Source organism: Salmo salar, chromosome ssa10, assembly GCF_905237065.1.
Source record: "Salmo salar chromosome ssa10, Ssal_v3.1, whole genome shotgun sequence".
Classification (NCBI taxonomy): Eukaryota; Metazoa; Chordata; class Actinopteri; order Salmoniformes; family Salmonidae; genus Salmo; species Salmo salar.
In genome coordinates this window covers 19,854,485-19,869,136 of record NC_059451.1, presented here as the reverse complement: position 1 = coordinate 19,869,136, position 14,652 = coordinate 19,854,485, and the positions used below count along the sequence as shown (strand labels likewise).

At 42.8% G+C, this 14,652-nt stretch overlaps 1 protein-coding gene across 3 annotated transcripts in view; it reads left to right on the top strand.

Annotated features, from left to right (window-relative positions):
* LOC106613723 (protein strawberry notch homolog 2) overlaps positions 1 to 14,652 on the top strand; it is a 118,211-nt gene that overhangs the window by 15,260 nt on the left and 88,299 nt on the right. Inside the window, exon 1 of one of the 3 annotated variants that reach the window (XM_045687465.1) lies at positions 14,396 to 14,580. The exons of the other annotated variants lie outside the window; for them this stretch is intronic. The gene's annotated coding sequence lies outside the window, so the exon portion shown is untranslated. Of the gene's footprint in view, positions 1 to 14,395; positions 14,581 to 14,652 lie in introns of those variants that run through there. 3 annotated transcript variants of the gene reach the window in all.

Here is a 14,652-nt window from a genome sequence, read left to right as displayed (position 1 = left end):
TATATGCATATTCTAGTTACTGGGCAGGTGTAGTAACCAGATTAAATCGGGTACGTTTTTTTTATCCAGCCGTGCAAATACTGCCCCCTATCCCCAACAGGTTAAGTACTTTACACCACTGCCTTGGGGCCATTTGGAATGAACATTCTCAGGAGATAATCTTCCCAAGTCAAACAAGATAATCTCCAACTCACTTTTAACCCCACCTCGGGATGAGCTTACCTATGTAGGAGAAAATGTAATACACTACATGATCAAAAGTATGTGGACACCTGCTCGTCGGACATCTCATTCCGAAATCATGGGCATTAATGTGGAGTTGGTCCCCCTTTGCTGCTATAACAGCATCCACTCTTCTGGGAGGCTTTCCATTAGTTGTTTGAACATTGCTGCAGGGACTTTCTTCCATTCAGTCACAACAACATTAGTGAGGTCAGGCCCTGATGTTGGCGGGATAGGCCTTGCTCGCAGTCGGCGTTCCAATTAATCCCAAAGTTGTTCGATGGGGTTAAGGTCAGGGATTTGTGCAGGCCAGTCAAGTTCTTCCTCACAGATCTCGACAAACCATTTCTGTATGGACCTCACTTTGTGCACGGGGGCATTGTCATGCTGAAATAGGAAAGGGCCTTCCCCCAAACTGTTGCACAAAGTTGGAAGCGCAGAATCGTCTAGAATATCATTGTATGCTGTAGAGTAAATTTTTCCCTTCACTAGAACTAAGGGGCTGAGCCCGAACCATGAAATACAGCCCCTAACAGCTGTTATTCCTCCACCAAACTTTACTGTTGCACTATGCATTTGGGCAGGTAGCGTTTACCGCCAAACCCACCGTCTGTCAGACTGCCAGATGGTGAAGCGTGATTCATCACGCCAGAGAATGTGTTTCCACTGCTCCAGAATCCTATGGCGTCGAGCTTTACACCACTTCACCCGATGCTTGGCATTGTGATCTTGTGTGTGGCTGCTCAGCCATGGAAACCCATTTCATGACGCTCCCGGCGAACAGTATTTGTGCTGACGTTGCTTCCAGAGGCAGTTTGGATCTCGGTGAGTGTTGCAAGCGAGGACAGACCATTTTTACGTGCTTCAGCACTCGGCGGTCCCGTTCTGTGAGCTTATGTGGCCTACCACTTAGCTGCTGAGCCGTTGTTGCTCTTCGGTGTCTCCACTAAACAATAACAACACTTACAGTGGGCTGGGGCAGCTCTAACAGGGCAGAAATTTGAGTAACTAACTTGTTGGAAAGGTGGTATTCTACTGCCAAAGTTTGTCAATGGAGATTGCATGGCTGTTTGTTCGATTTTATACACCTGTCAGCAACGTGTGTGGCTGAAATAGCCGAATCCACTAATTTGAAGGGGTGTCCACATTCTTTTGTGTAGTGTATTTAGTCTTGTGGTGACAGCTTCAACAATCCCTTTTAAGAGGATGAATTAAATTCGCAGAGGACAACATTTTAGAGTGGAAGTCTTAGAATATAATACACCAAGAAATCTTGAAATGCTGTCATGTCTGTAGATTATTTTCTGTGTGTGTTCTGAGAAGGGAAGGGATCGCTCTGTGCAATGTTGTCACAGATCTGGCTGAGGCTCCAAAGGGAGCGGAACAGAAACCAGATGAGTCCCCTTAACACCTGTCCACTGTAGGAAGCAGCTATCTTGAAAGCAAAAATACCCAGTCAGACTGGCACCGGACGTGCTGAGCTTAACATTGTGATAGTTGTGTGTTTGGAATTGGGTGGAGGATGTGAGGGATAGAGAGACTTGTAGGTGTTGCTGCTTGCAAAATCCACACATGCTAGCTAGTCTAAACCAAACAAAATAATTTACAATGGAGTACAGATACAGGGAGTGGTCTGGGGGCTTGAAGATTGGCCTTGCAGCCAAGATGAATAACATATTGTGTAGCCTTTAGTCCACCCCCAGCTTTCCCATCTCTTTCAGTAGTTTGTCGTTCCAGCCACTCTTCCTCAGCCTCTGTCTACAGCCAAGCCATGTCCCCAGAGCACTCCAAATGTCATAGGTGGTGACCAATTCCTCTAAACTCTTGCCTTGCCCTGTCAAGCTTCAATACAAAGCAGTAGCTTTATTAGATATTAGCCTTGAACAGAAATATTTGTATCGGTCTTTATTCCACAGATAAGGCGCCAATATTAGAATGAACAGATGCGTCATTTGCAGTCCATTTTATTAATATTTTTCAATGGTTGCCTGAAGAGGGCGGTCTACAAGCTGCTCATCATTGTCTTAAGACTTGAGAGAGAGTAGGCATCATGGCCTAAAATTAACACCCGCCAAATGCGGCCTTATCCTAAAATGGATTAAGTAACCCCAAAAAATCCTCTGCAATCTATACACAATAGCCCATAATGACAAAGCGGCAAGCTCTAGGAAGAGTCTTGGTGGTTCTAAACTTCTTCCTTTTAAGAATAATGGATGCTACTGTGTTCTTGGGAACCTTCAATGCTGCAGAAATGTTTTTGTACCCTTCCCCAGATCGGTACCTTGACACAATCCTGTCTCAGAGCTCTACGGACAATTCCTTCAACCTCATGGCTTGGTTTTTGCTCTGACATGCACTGTCAACTGTGGGACGTTATATACAGTTGAAGTCGGAAGTTTACATACACCTTAGCTATATACATTTAAACTCAGTTTTTCACAATTCCTGACATTTAATCCTAGTAAAAATTCCCTGTCTTAGGTCAGTTAGGATCACTACTTTATTTTAAGAATGTGAAATGTCAGAATAATAGTGAAGTGATTTATTTCAGCATTTATTTATTTCATCACATTCCCAGTGGGTCAGAAGTTTACATACTCAATTAGTATTTGGTAGCATTGCCTTTAAATTGTTTAACTTGGGTAAAACATTTTGGGTAGCCTTCCACAGGCTTTCCACAATAAGTTGGGTGAATTTTGGCCCATTCCTCCTGACAGAGCTGGTGTAATTGAGTCAGGTTTGTAGGCCTCCTTGCTCACACACACTTTCTCAGATCTGCTCACACATTTTCTATAGGATTGAGGTCAGGGCTTTCTGATGGCCACGCCAATACCTTGACTTTGTTGTCCTTAAGCCATTTTGCCACTTTGGAAGTATGCTTGGGGTCAATGTCTATTTGGAAGACCCATTTCCTACCAAGCTTTAACTTCCTGACTGATGTCTTGAGATGTTGCTTCAATATATCCACATAATTGTTCTTCCTCATGATGCCATCTATTTTGCTGAAGTGCACCAGTCCCCTCCTGCAGCAAAGCACCCCCACAACATGATGCTGCCACCCCCGTGCTTCACGGTTGGGATGGAGTTCTTCGGCTTGCAAGCATCCCCCTTTTTCTTCCAAACATAACGATGGTCGTTATGGCCTAACAGTTCTATTTTTGTTTCATCAGACCAGAGGACATTTCTTCAAAAAGTACGATCTATGTCCCCATGTGCAGTTGCAAACCGTAGTCTAGTTTTTTATGGCGGTTTTGGAGCAGTGGCTTCTTCCTTGCCAAGCGGCCTTTCAGGTTATGTCGATATAGGACTCGTTTTACTGTGAATATAGATACTTTTGTACCTGTTTCCTCCAGCATCTTCACAAGGTCCTTTGCTGTTGTTCTAGGATTTATTTGCACTTTTCGCACCAAAATACGTTCATCTCTAGGAGACAGAACGCGTCTCCTTCCTGAGCGGTATGACGGCTGTGTGGTCGAATGGTGTTCATACTTGCGTACTATTGTTTGTACAGATGAACGTGGTATCTTCAGACATTTGGAAATTGCTCCCAAGGATGAACCATACTTGTGGAGGTCTACAATTTGTTTTCTGAGGTCTTGGCTGATTTTATTTTGATTTTCCCATGTTGTTAAGCAAAGAGGCACTGAGTTTGAAGGTAGGCCTTGAAATACATCCACAGGTATACCTCCAATTGACTCAAATGATGTCAATTAGCCTATCAGAAGCTTCTAAAGCCATGACATCATTTTCTGGCATTTTCCAATCTGTTTAAAGGCACAGTCAACTTAGTGTATGTGAACTTCTGACCCACTGGAATTATGATACAGTGAATTATAAGTGAAAATCTGTTTGTAAAGAATTGTTGGAAAAATTACTTCTGTCATGCACAAAGTAGATGTCCTAACTGACTTCCCAAAACTATAGTTTGTTAACAAGAATTTTGTGGAGTGGTTGAAAAACGAGTTATGACTCCAACCTTAGTGTATGTAAACTTCTGACTTCAACTGTAGAAAGGTGTGCCTTTTCAAATCATGTCCAATCAATTGAATTTACCACAGGTGGACTCCAAGTTGTAGAAACATATTAAGGAGGATCAGTGGATATATATTTTTTGGTAATAATGACAATTACAACAATTCTGAATGAACACTTATTTTAACTTAATATAATACATCAATTTAGTCTCAAATAAATAATGAAACATGTTCAATGTGATTTAAATAATGAATTAAAACAGTGTTGGAGAAGAAAGTGAAATATGTCCCATGAAAAAAGCTAACGTTTAAGTTCCTTGCTGAGAACATATGAAAGCTGGTGGTTCCTTTTAACGAGTCTTCAATATTCCCAGTTAACCTCTTTAGGGCAGGTGGGACGCTACCGTCCTACCCACGGTTCACACTATTCAACAGCCGGTGAAAAATCAGAGCGCCAAATTCAAAACAACAAAATGTCATAATTCAAACTTCTCAAACATACGACTATTTTACACCATTTTAAAGGTACACTTATTAATGTAACCACATTGTCCGATTTCAAAAAGGCTTTACGGCGAAAGCATAAAGTTAGATTATGTTAGGACAGGTACAACACAAGAAAAACCACACAGCCATTTTCCAAGCAGGAGAGGGGTCACAAATACCAGAAATTCAGCTAAAATTAAGCACAAACCTTTGACGATCTTCATCGGATGACACTCCTAGGACTCAATGTTAGACAATGCATGTATGTTTTGTTCGATAAAGTTCATATTTATATCCAAAAACAGCATTTTACATTGTCGCGTGATGTTCAGAAAATACACTGCTCAAAAAAATAAACACTTAAACAACACAATGTAACTCCAAGTCAATCACACTTCTGTGAAATCAAACTGTCCACTTAGGAAGCAACACTAATTGACAATACATTTCACATGCTGTTGTGCAAATGGAATAGACAACAGGTGGAAATTATAGGCAATTAGCAAGACACCCCCAATAAAGGAGTGGTTCTGCAGGTGGGGACCACAGACCACTTCTCAGTTCCTATGCTTCCTGGCTGATGTTTTGGTCACTTTTGAATGCTGGCGGTGCTTTCACTCTAGTGGTAGCATGAGACGGAGTCTACAACCCACACAAGTGGCTCAGGTAGTGCAGCTCATCCAGGATGGCACATCAATGCGAGCTGTGGCAAGAAGGTTTGCTGTGTCTGTCAGCGTAGTGTCCAGAGCATGGAGGCGCTGCCAGGAGACAGGCCAGTACATCAGGAGGCGTGGAGGAGGCCGTAGGAGTGCAACAACCCAGCAGCAGGACCGCTACCTCCGCCTTTGTGCAAGGAGGAGCAGGAGGAGCTCCAGCAGGCCACAAATGTGCATGTGTCTGCTCAAACGGTTAGAAACAGACTCCATGAGGGTGGTATGAGGGCCCGACGTCCACAGGTGGGGGTTGTGCTTACAGCCCAACACCGTGCAGGACGTTTGGCATTTGCCAGAGAACACCAAGATTGGCAACTCTTCACAGATGAAAGCAGGTTCACACTGAGCACGTGACAGACGTGACAGAGTCTGGAGACGCCGTGGAGAACGTTCTGCTGCCTGCAACGTCCTCCAGCATGACCGGTTTGGCGGTGGGTCAGTCATGGTGTGGGGTGGCATTTCTTTGGGGGGCCGCACAGCCCTGACTGCCATTAGGTACCGAGATGAGATCCTCAGACCCCTTGTGAGACCATATGCTGGTGCGGTTGGCCCTGGGTTCCTCCTAATGCAAGACAATGCTAGACCTCATGTGGCTGGAGTGTGTCAGCAGTTCCTGCAAGAGGAAGGCACTGATGCTATGGACTGGCCCGCCCGTTCCCCAGACCTGAATCCAATTGAGCACATCTGGGACATCATGTCTCGCTCCATCCACCAACGCCACGTTACACCACAGACTGTCCAGGAGTTGACGGATGCTTTAGTCCAGGTCTAGGAGGAGATCCCTCAGGAGACCATCCGCCACCTCATCAGGAGCATGCCCAGGCGTTGTAGGGAGGTCATACAGGCACGTGGAGGCCACACACAGTACTGAGCCTCTTTTTGACTTGTTTTAAGGACATTACATCAAAGTTGGATCAGCCTGTAGTGTGGTTTTTCCACTTTAATTTTGAGTGTGACTCCAAACCTCCATGGGTTGATAAATTGGATTTCCATTCATTATTTTTGTGTGATTTTGTTGTCAGCACATTCAACTATGTAAAGAAAAGTATTTAGTAAGATTATTTAATTCATTCAGATCTAGGATGTGTTATTTTAGTGTTCCCTTAATTTTTTTGAGCAGTATATTTTGCCTCCAATACTGCCGGTGAACCAGCACTACAATTTACAAAAATACTCATCATAAACGTTGATAAAATATTAAACTGTTATTCAAAGAATTATAGATGAACATCTCTTTTATGCAAACGCTGTGATAGATTTCAAAAAAGCTTCACAGGGAAAGTACACTTTGCAATAATCTGAGTACGCGCTCAGAATAATACACCAGACAATACAGATACCCGCCATTTTGGAGTCATCTAAAATCATAAATAGCATTAGAAATGTTCACTTACCTTTGATCTTCATCGGAAGGCACTTCCAGGAATCCCAGGTCCACAAATGTTGTTTTGTTCGATAAAGTCCATAATTTATGTCCAAATACTTCCTTGTTGTTTGCGCGTTCAGTAAGCTACTCCAAGTGTAGGAAGCGCGCCCAAAATGTCACGACGTTCGTTGAAACATGTCAACCATTGTATAGCATCAATCTTTAGGGCCTTTTTAACATAACTTCAATAATATTCCAACAGGACGATTCCAATGTCTTGAAAAATGTTTTGGAACACAGCTACTTCATCATGTGAACGCGCGCCACAAAACTCATGTCATTTTCTGAGTCACCAACTTCCCGGCCTTCTTGTTCGCTCTCTGTTCACTGCAAAAGCCTCAAACAAGGTTCTAAAGACTGTTGACATCTAGTGGAAGCCTTAGGAAGTGCAAAATGAACCCTAAGTCACTGTGTGTTAGATAGGCAATGACTTGAAAATACCAGATTTCCCACTTCCTGGTTGGATTTTTCTCAGTTTTTTGCCTGCCATATGAGTTCTGTTATACTCACAGACATCATTCAAACAGTTTTAGAAACTTCAGTGTTTTCTATCCAAATCTACTAATAATATGCATGTTCTAGTTCCTGTGCCCGAGTAGTAGGCCGTTTTCATTTGGGTACATTTTTCATTCGGATGTGAAAATTCTGCCCCCTACCCAAAAGAGGTTAAGAAGTTTTAGGTTGTAGTTATTATAGGAATTATAGGACTATTTCTCTCTATACCATTTGTATTTCATATACCTTTTGACTATTGGTTGTTCTTATAGGCACTATAGTATTGCCAGCCTTATCTCGGGAGTTGATAGGCTTGAAGTCATAAACGGCACAATGCTTGAAGCACAACGAAGAGCTGCTGGCAAACGCAGGAAAGTGCTGTTTGAATGAATGCTTATGAGCCTGCTTATGAGCTTGCTGCTGCCTTCCACCGTTCAGCCTGCTCTATCAAATCATAGACTTAATAATATAATAAACACACAGAAATGCGAGCCTTTGTTTCCGGATTTGACCATATTAATGACCTATCATTTCGAAAACAAAATGTTTATTCTTTCAGTAAACTACGGAACTGTTCCGGGTGGCATCCCTAAGTCTCTAAGCTTTGCTGTTACATTACACAACCTTCAATGTAATGTCAGAAATATGTACAATTCTGGCAAATTAATTACTGTCTTTGTTAGGAGGAAAGTCTTCACACAGTTCGCAACGAGCCAGGCGGCCCAAACTGCTGCATATACCCTGACTCTGCTTGCACAGAACGAGAAGAGACGTGACACAATTTCTCTAGTTAAAAGAAATTCATAATAGCAGGCAATATTAACTAAATATGCAGGTTTGAAAAAATATACTTGTGTATTGATTTTAAGAAAGGCATTGATGTTTATGGTTAAGTACACATTGTTGCAAGGACAGTGCTTTTTTTGCGAATGCGCTTGTCAATCACCTGTTTGGCGAAGTAGGGTGTGATTTATAAATTAACAGGCACCGCATTGATTATCTAGCTTGTCTTGCATTGCATATAAACTAGTTATATAATCAACCATGTGTAGTTAACTGTGATTATGTTAAGATTGATTTTTATAAGAACTTTAATGCTAGCTAGCAACTTACCTTGGCTCCTTGCTTCACTCGCGTAACAGGTGGTCAGCCTGCCACGCAGTCTCCTCGTGGAGTGCAATGTAATCGGCCAAAATCGGCATCCAAAAATGCAGATTAACGATTGTTATGAGAACTTGAAATTGGCCCTAATTAATCGGCCATGCCGATTAATCGGTCGACCTCTAGTTGTAATGCACTGTAGTGAATCTTCTCAATACAAATGCTGACATTGACACCTAGTGGTGACATTACGAACAGCATGTTACTGCATTTCACTGCTGTTGTGAACAGTGCCTTTTCAGATTTATTCATTCAGCCCTTGTTTATTACTGTGCTTGTAGTGCTTCAGCACAAAGACTTCAGCATTTATATCCACTGCCATAGATAGGTACAACTTAAATATTTGTCTAAGGTAAACGGAACAAGTGTTTTGATGTACTTTCATAGTTATAGAGGATTTTGTTGCTTTTTGGTGGTTATCATGTAAACCACAAATGTTCTTAAATGTTAATTTTAAGATTTACTTAAATCATCAATTAGTGTATTTGTTAAATTGTGCTCCAAAGGATTATGTAAAAAAAAATATATATATATATTCATTCCACCTCTACATTTAAAAAAAAATATATATATAACTTACTCCAAATCAATTGAACCTGAACTTAATAAAACATTCAACAAAGAAATTAGCAGCAATAAAGTCGATCGGTCGGGCTCGACATATCGGGATTTTTGGGTCTATATATATATATATATATATATATATATTGTTAATGGGTTATATTTGGCTCCCTAAAATTGGTATCGGACCCAAAAATCCCATATCGGTCGGGCTCGACTTTATTGCTGCTAATTTCTTTGTTGAATGTTTTATTAAGTTCAGGTTCAATTGATTTGGAGTAAGTTTCAAGTCAAATAAAACTAGTATTGCTTTCTTGTCATTGAGGCCTGTTTCACTTGAAGCTAAGCTTGTTGAAGGGAAAGCATACCTAATGCACACACTGTTTTAAAAGCTTGCAACTGCTGTTCTAATATAGGCTAATCTAATCTCTCCTTTCCCCTTGCTGTTGGTTTGACAGTGAATGCTTTTCTGCCATCCTGCTAGTGTGACCAAACAGTAGGCTACACTGTATTCTGCCCTGACCAATATTCCAGTGCCCTATGGCCTAGTTCAGAATCACCCTCTCCCTGTTAAAATCTAAGTTTATTGGTCGCGCACACAGATTTGCAGATGTTATTGCAGGTACAGCAAAAGGATTCTGTTTCTAGCTTCAACAGTGTAGCAATAAAAATAAACTTTTTATATGGGATGAGCCATGACTAAAATACAGTATATACACACATAGTGGGTTAAACAGTATTTAAACATTAAAGCGACTAGTGTTCAATGACTCTGTACATAAGGCAGCAGTCTCAAAGGTGCAAGGTAGAGTACCGGGTGGCAGCCAAGTAGAACAGTAAGGTTCAGGGCAGGGTACTGGGCGGAGGCCGGTTATTGGTGACTTTCACAGTCTGATGGCCTGGAGATGTTTCTCAGTCTCTCGGTCCAAGCTTTGATGCACCTGTACTGGTTGTGGCTCGGTTGGCTGAGGTCCTTGATCTTCTTGGCCTTCCTGTGTCACTGGGTGCTGTAAATGTCCTGGACGCTCACGAGGACTGTGTGCTCTTTTTCTGCGTGGGTGACGTGAGTAAGTCATTTAAGCGTGTTAACCCTCGCAAGGCTGCCGGCCCAGACAGCATCCCAAGCCATGTCTGATGAACCCAGTCACTGAATCTGTGTATACGTCAATACTATTCTCAGAGGCGACCCGGAACATTTCCCATCTGTGTGATCAAAACAATGAAGAATAGATTCGGATTGGTCTGACCAATGTCGAACAGTCCTTACCAATGGCGCTTCCTGTTTAAGTTTCTGCCTATAGGTGGGAAGGAGCAGAATGGAGGTGTAATCTGATTTTGCAGAAGGGAGGTCGGGGGTGGGCCTTATTGCCTTCCCGGAAGGGAGAGTAACAATGAGTAGATATGTTTTAACACCACCCTATTCAGAGCACACGGTCTCCTAAAGTGATTGTGAGAGAACTGTTATATGATGATCATTAAAGAAAAACACCAGTTATAATCCGAGGTAGGTGGTGGGGGTGTGGAGGGAGGAGTTGTAGCCTGGAAGGAGGCTGTGTTCTCTGGGTTAGCTGAGAAACACAATGCTTTCCTTTCCTAATGAGGTGGTGTTCCAGCCCTGGGAGATAGGCTCTGTAGGAGTCCACAAGCCTGTTCCCTGGTTACCCAGCCATTACACACACTCCCTCTCCAGTCTTAACGAGGGCTGTTAAGGGGACTGTATTACCACCACATGGGCAGTCAAGAGTCATGACCACAGTCAAATTCCGTGTGAGTGCTGAGTCACGGAAACTAGACTTCTCCTAAACTGTGCTCTGATGATCATAAGTAGCCTACCAAACTTTCTAACGGCTAGACGCTAATGGCCTGGTACTCAGCACTCGATTGTCCCTCTAATCCAAGGCTCTCCAACCCTGTTCCTGAAGAGCTACCGTCCTTCAGGTTTTCACTCCAACCATAATCCAGCACACCTGACTCTTAATAATTAGTTGGTTGATAAGTTGAATCAGGTTAGTTACAACTGGGGTTGGAGCGAAAACCTACAAGAGGGTAGCTCTCCAGGAACAGGGTTGGAGAGCCCTGCTCTAATCACTCTGACATCAATGCAAATGCAACTTTTAAAAAAACTAAGCGTAGCCTAGGACCCCTGGAACAGGGTTGGAGAGCCCATAGCTTACAGTTCTTAAAGCTCAGACACACCGGTAGGATTTTCAAAGTTTGCCTGCTGACAGTACTTTGAATGCTGACACTCTGTTCAGGGGTGCTATCGCGTTTGTTTTCAAAACGCAAGAAGCTTGGAAGTCGTCAGCCACCCAGCCTTGTTAAAATACTCCAAACCAGAAGGTGGCAGTAGTGTTTGGCAATGCATAGCTGTGAGTGTTGCTTATGATCTGGATTTCCATCTGCGCTAATATTGCTTTTTTCTAGAAAGCCCTTGTTGATAGTAGCAAGATGGCCACAGCTAGATGACTACCTAGCAAGATGACGAAAAACTATTTAATTCACTCTCCATAGTCCTGTATTGCCATCCCATTGCCCAATATTTAGCTAGCTAACGTTAGCACATAGTGCCATGTCCTTAGCTAGCTAACACAGTCAGCTGTTTCATGGAAACTAGCTAATACATTGTTAATGTCAATAGTAGCTACAGTGGTTAGCTAGCTTGGAGGAAGTATTTAGTGTTCTGTGCGCATTGTCTGTGGACTTAGCTAGCTACCATCCCAAAGCCTACATTGCATATAAAGTGTGACTGGTTCCCTGCTTAAAATCTTGTATAAAAATGTGGCTCAGATAAGCTCAAAGTCTAGCTGTTGGCCACTGAAGAGCTCAAATTCTCTGGCACTGATGTCACTTGAATGTAAATTAGTTAACCTTGAGTCAATTTCCACCCCCAAGGCTTAGACTCTAGATGGTTAAAAAATAATGTACACATCCTATCTTGAGTCAGGCTAATTCTAATGGTGTTTCTAATAATGTTAAATTCAGCAGGAATGATGGAACATCTGACTGTGTAGCATGATTAATATTTGAATGGCTGCAGAAACTCTAACAATACAGGCTCATAAAACACCATTTGTTTCTATATCCCTCCGCTTTGATAGCACTGCAGATTTGGTTACTCAGTCAGTTGATTAATTTTTCTTTGTCGTTTTCTCCCGTACCGAGCCACCCACAGATCCTCTCTGTGCGTCTGTGCCGCTCCATGGAAATGGCGTGAGTTGAAAAGGGCCTGATAAATAATTCACACTGTTTTGAATGACTGCTGAGTTTCCCAGGGAAGTAACTTGTTCCTTTTATGAATTTTTCATCACTTGGATAATTAATCCAGCATAGCAAGCCAAGCCATCATAACTACCAACATACTGGTTTAATATAATGTAGCATTGCTTTGTAATTAGATTAAAATCGGAGGACATTTAATGGGCAGAAATGTGCAGTGAGTGACTTTGATGTAGGTTGGAAGAAGTTTCATCAATGGTGAGGTCTGAGATGGTAACTCGGCGCAACAGGAACTGATGTAAAAGGTTTGGTCTGTTCTGTGTGTGTGTGTGTCACCCTGTCTGTCATGATGCCCTGATCTTGAGAGCGTTGTTAATGAAGATGAAGCGGGCCGTTCATTAAAGGATTTACTCGGTGTGCCTTAAGCAGGATTAATGCCAAGCCTGTGGAATGAGGGAAGACGAAACAAGTGTTTTTAAAGATTGAGGGATCACATGTGAGGGGTGGAGGCCTGTCAACAGGCTGGTAGAGATGACAGGCCTATATTGAGGCATGTTCACATGTTTAGCTTCTATCTGGGATCCTTGGGATGTCCCTCCCCTAACCTTAATCCTTAACCATTATCTAACTGTTTTAAATGTAAATGTTAATAGGGTGATGTCAGAGTTGGGACGTCCCAAGGATCCCGCTTTTTCCATTTTCCCCTTACCCATACCACAGATGGAACAGGGAGCCAAGCGCTAAAATGGCGCCGGAAGAAATGGCAGCAGTTTTACGGACGCCTAACCAATTGTGCTATTAGGTGAGGTTTTTCACGTTATTTGTAACTTGTTTTGTACATAGTGGTAAAAACATTATCTTAAGGCAAAAAAAATGCTTCTGGATATCAGGACAGCGATCACTCACCTCAGATTTGACAAAAGATTTTTTCTTCAACAAGCAGGAAGCACAGGACATAGTGCGAACACCCGATGAGGCCGACATCCCCGTTTATTAGCAAGAGAAAGAGACTCGGGTACAGAGGACACGGAGCGGGGTGCCTCGTAAGAATCCGGAGAAGGCGAGTGGGAAAGCTGCCGTTACGTCAATATTACTCGCCAACGTACAATCATTGGACAATAAATTTGACGAGATACGACCAAGAATATCCTACCAACGGGACCAAAAAACGTAACATCTTATGTTTCACGGAATCGTGGCTGAATGATGACATGGATTTTCAGCTAACCGGATATACGCTGCACCGGCTAGATAGAACACACTCCGCTAAGATTGGGCGGGGGGGTCTGTGCATGTTTGTAAACAGCTGATGCACGAAATCTAAGGAAGTCTCACAATTTTGCTTTTGCTCTCCTGAAGTAGAGTATCTTATGATAAATTGCAGACCACACTATTTGCCAAGAGTTTATCTATAGTTTTTGTGGCTGTTTATTTACCACCACAGACGGACGCTGGCACTAAGACTGCGCTCAGTCACCACCCAGAGGTGGTGCTCCTAGTGGCCGGAGTCTTTCATGCAGGGAAACTTAAATCAGTTTTACCTAATTTCTATCAACATGTTAAATGCGCAGCCAGAGGGAAAAAAATCTTGATCACCTGTACTCCACACACAGAGATGCATACAAAGCTCTCCCTCAGCCTCCATTTGGTAAATCTGACCACAATTCTATTCTCCTGATTCCTGCTTACAAGCAAAAATTAAAGCAGGAAGCACCAGTGACTCGGTCAATAAAAACGTGGTCAGATGAAGCAGATGCTAAACTACAGGACTGTTTTGCTATCACTGACTGGAACATGTTCCAGGATTCTTCCGATTGCATTGAGGAGTACGCCACATCAGTCACTGGCTTTATCAATAAGTGCATTGAGGACGTCTTCCCCACAGTGACTGTACGTACATAACCCAACCAGAAGCCATGGATTACAGGCAACATTCACACTGAGCTAAAGGATAGAGCTGCCGCTTTCAAGGAGCGGTACTCTAACCCGGAGGCTTGTAAAAAAAATCACAGGCAAAGCGTCAATACTACACCGGCTCCGACGCTCATCTTATGTGGCAGGGCTTGCAAACTATTACAGACAACAAAGGGAAGCACAGCCACGAGCTGCCCAGTGACACGAGCCTACCAGATGAGCTAAATCACTTCTGTGCTCGCTTCGAGGCAAGGAACACTGAGGCATGCATGAGAGCTGTTCCGGATGTCTGTGTGATCACGCTCTTTGTAGCCGACGTGAGGAAGACCTTTTTAAACGGGTCAATGTTCATAAGGCCTCGGGGCCAGACGGATTACCAGAATGTATGCTCCGGGCATGTGCTGGCCAACTGGTAAGTGTCTTCTCTGACATTTTCAACATGTCCCTGACTGAGTCTGTAATACCAACATGTTTCAAGCAGATC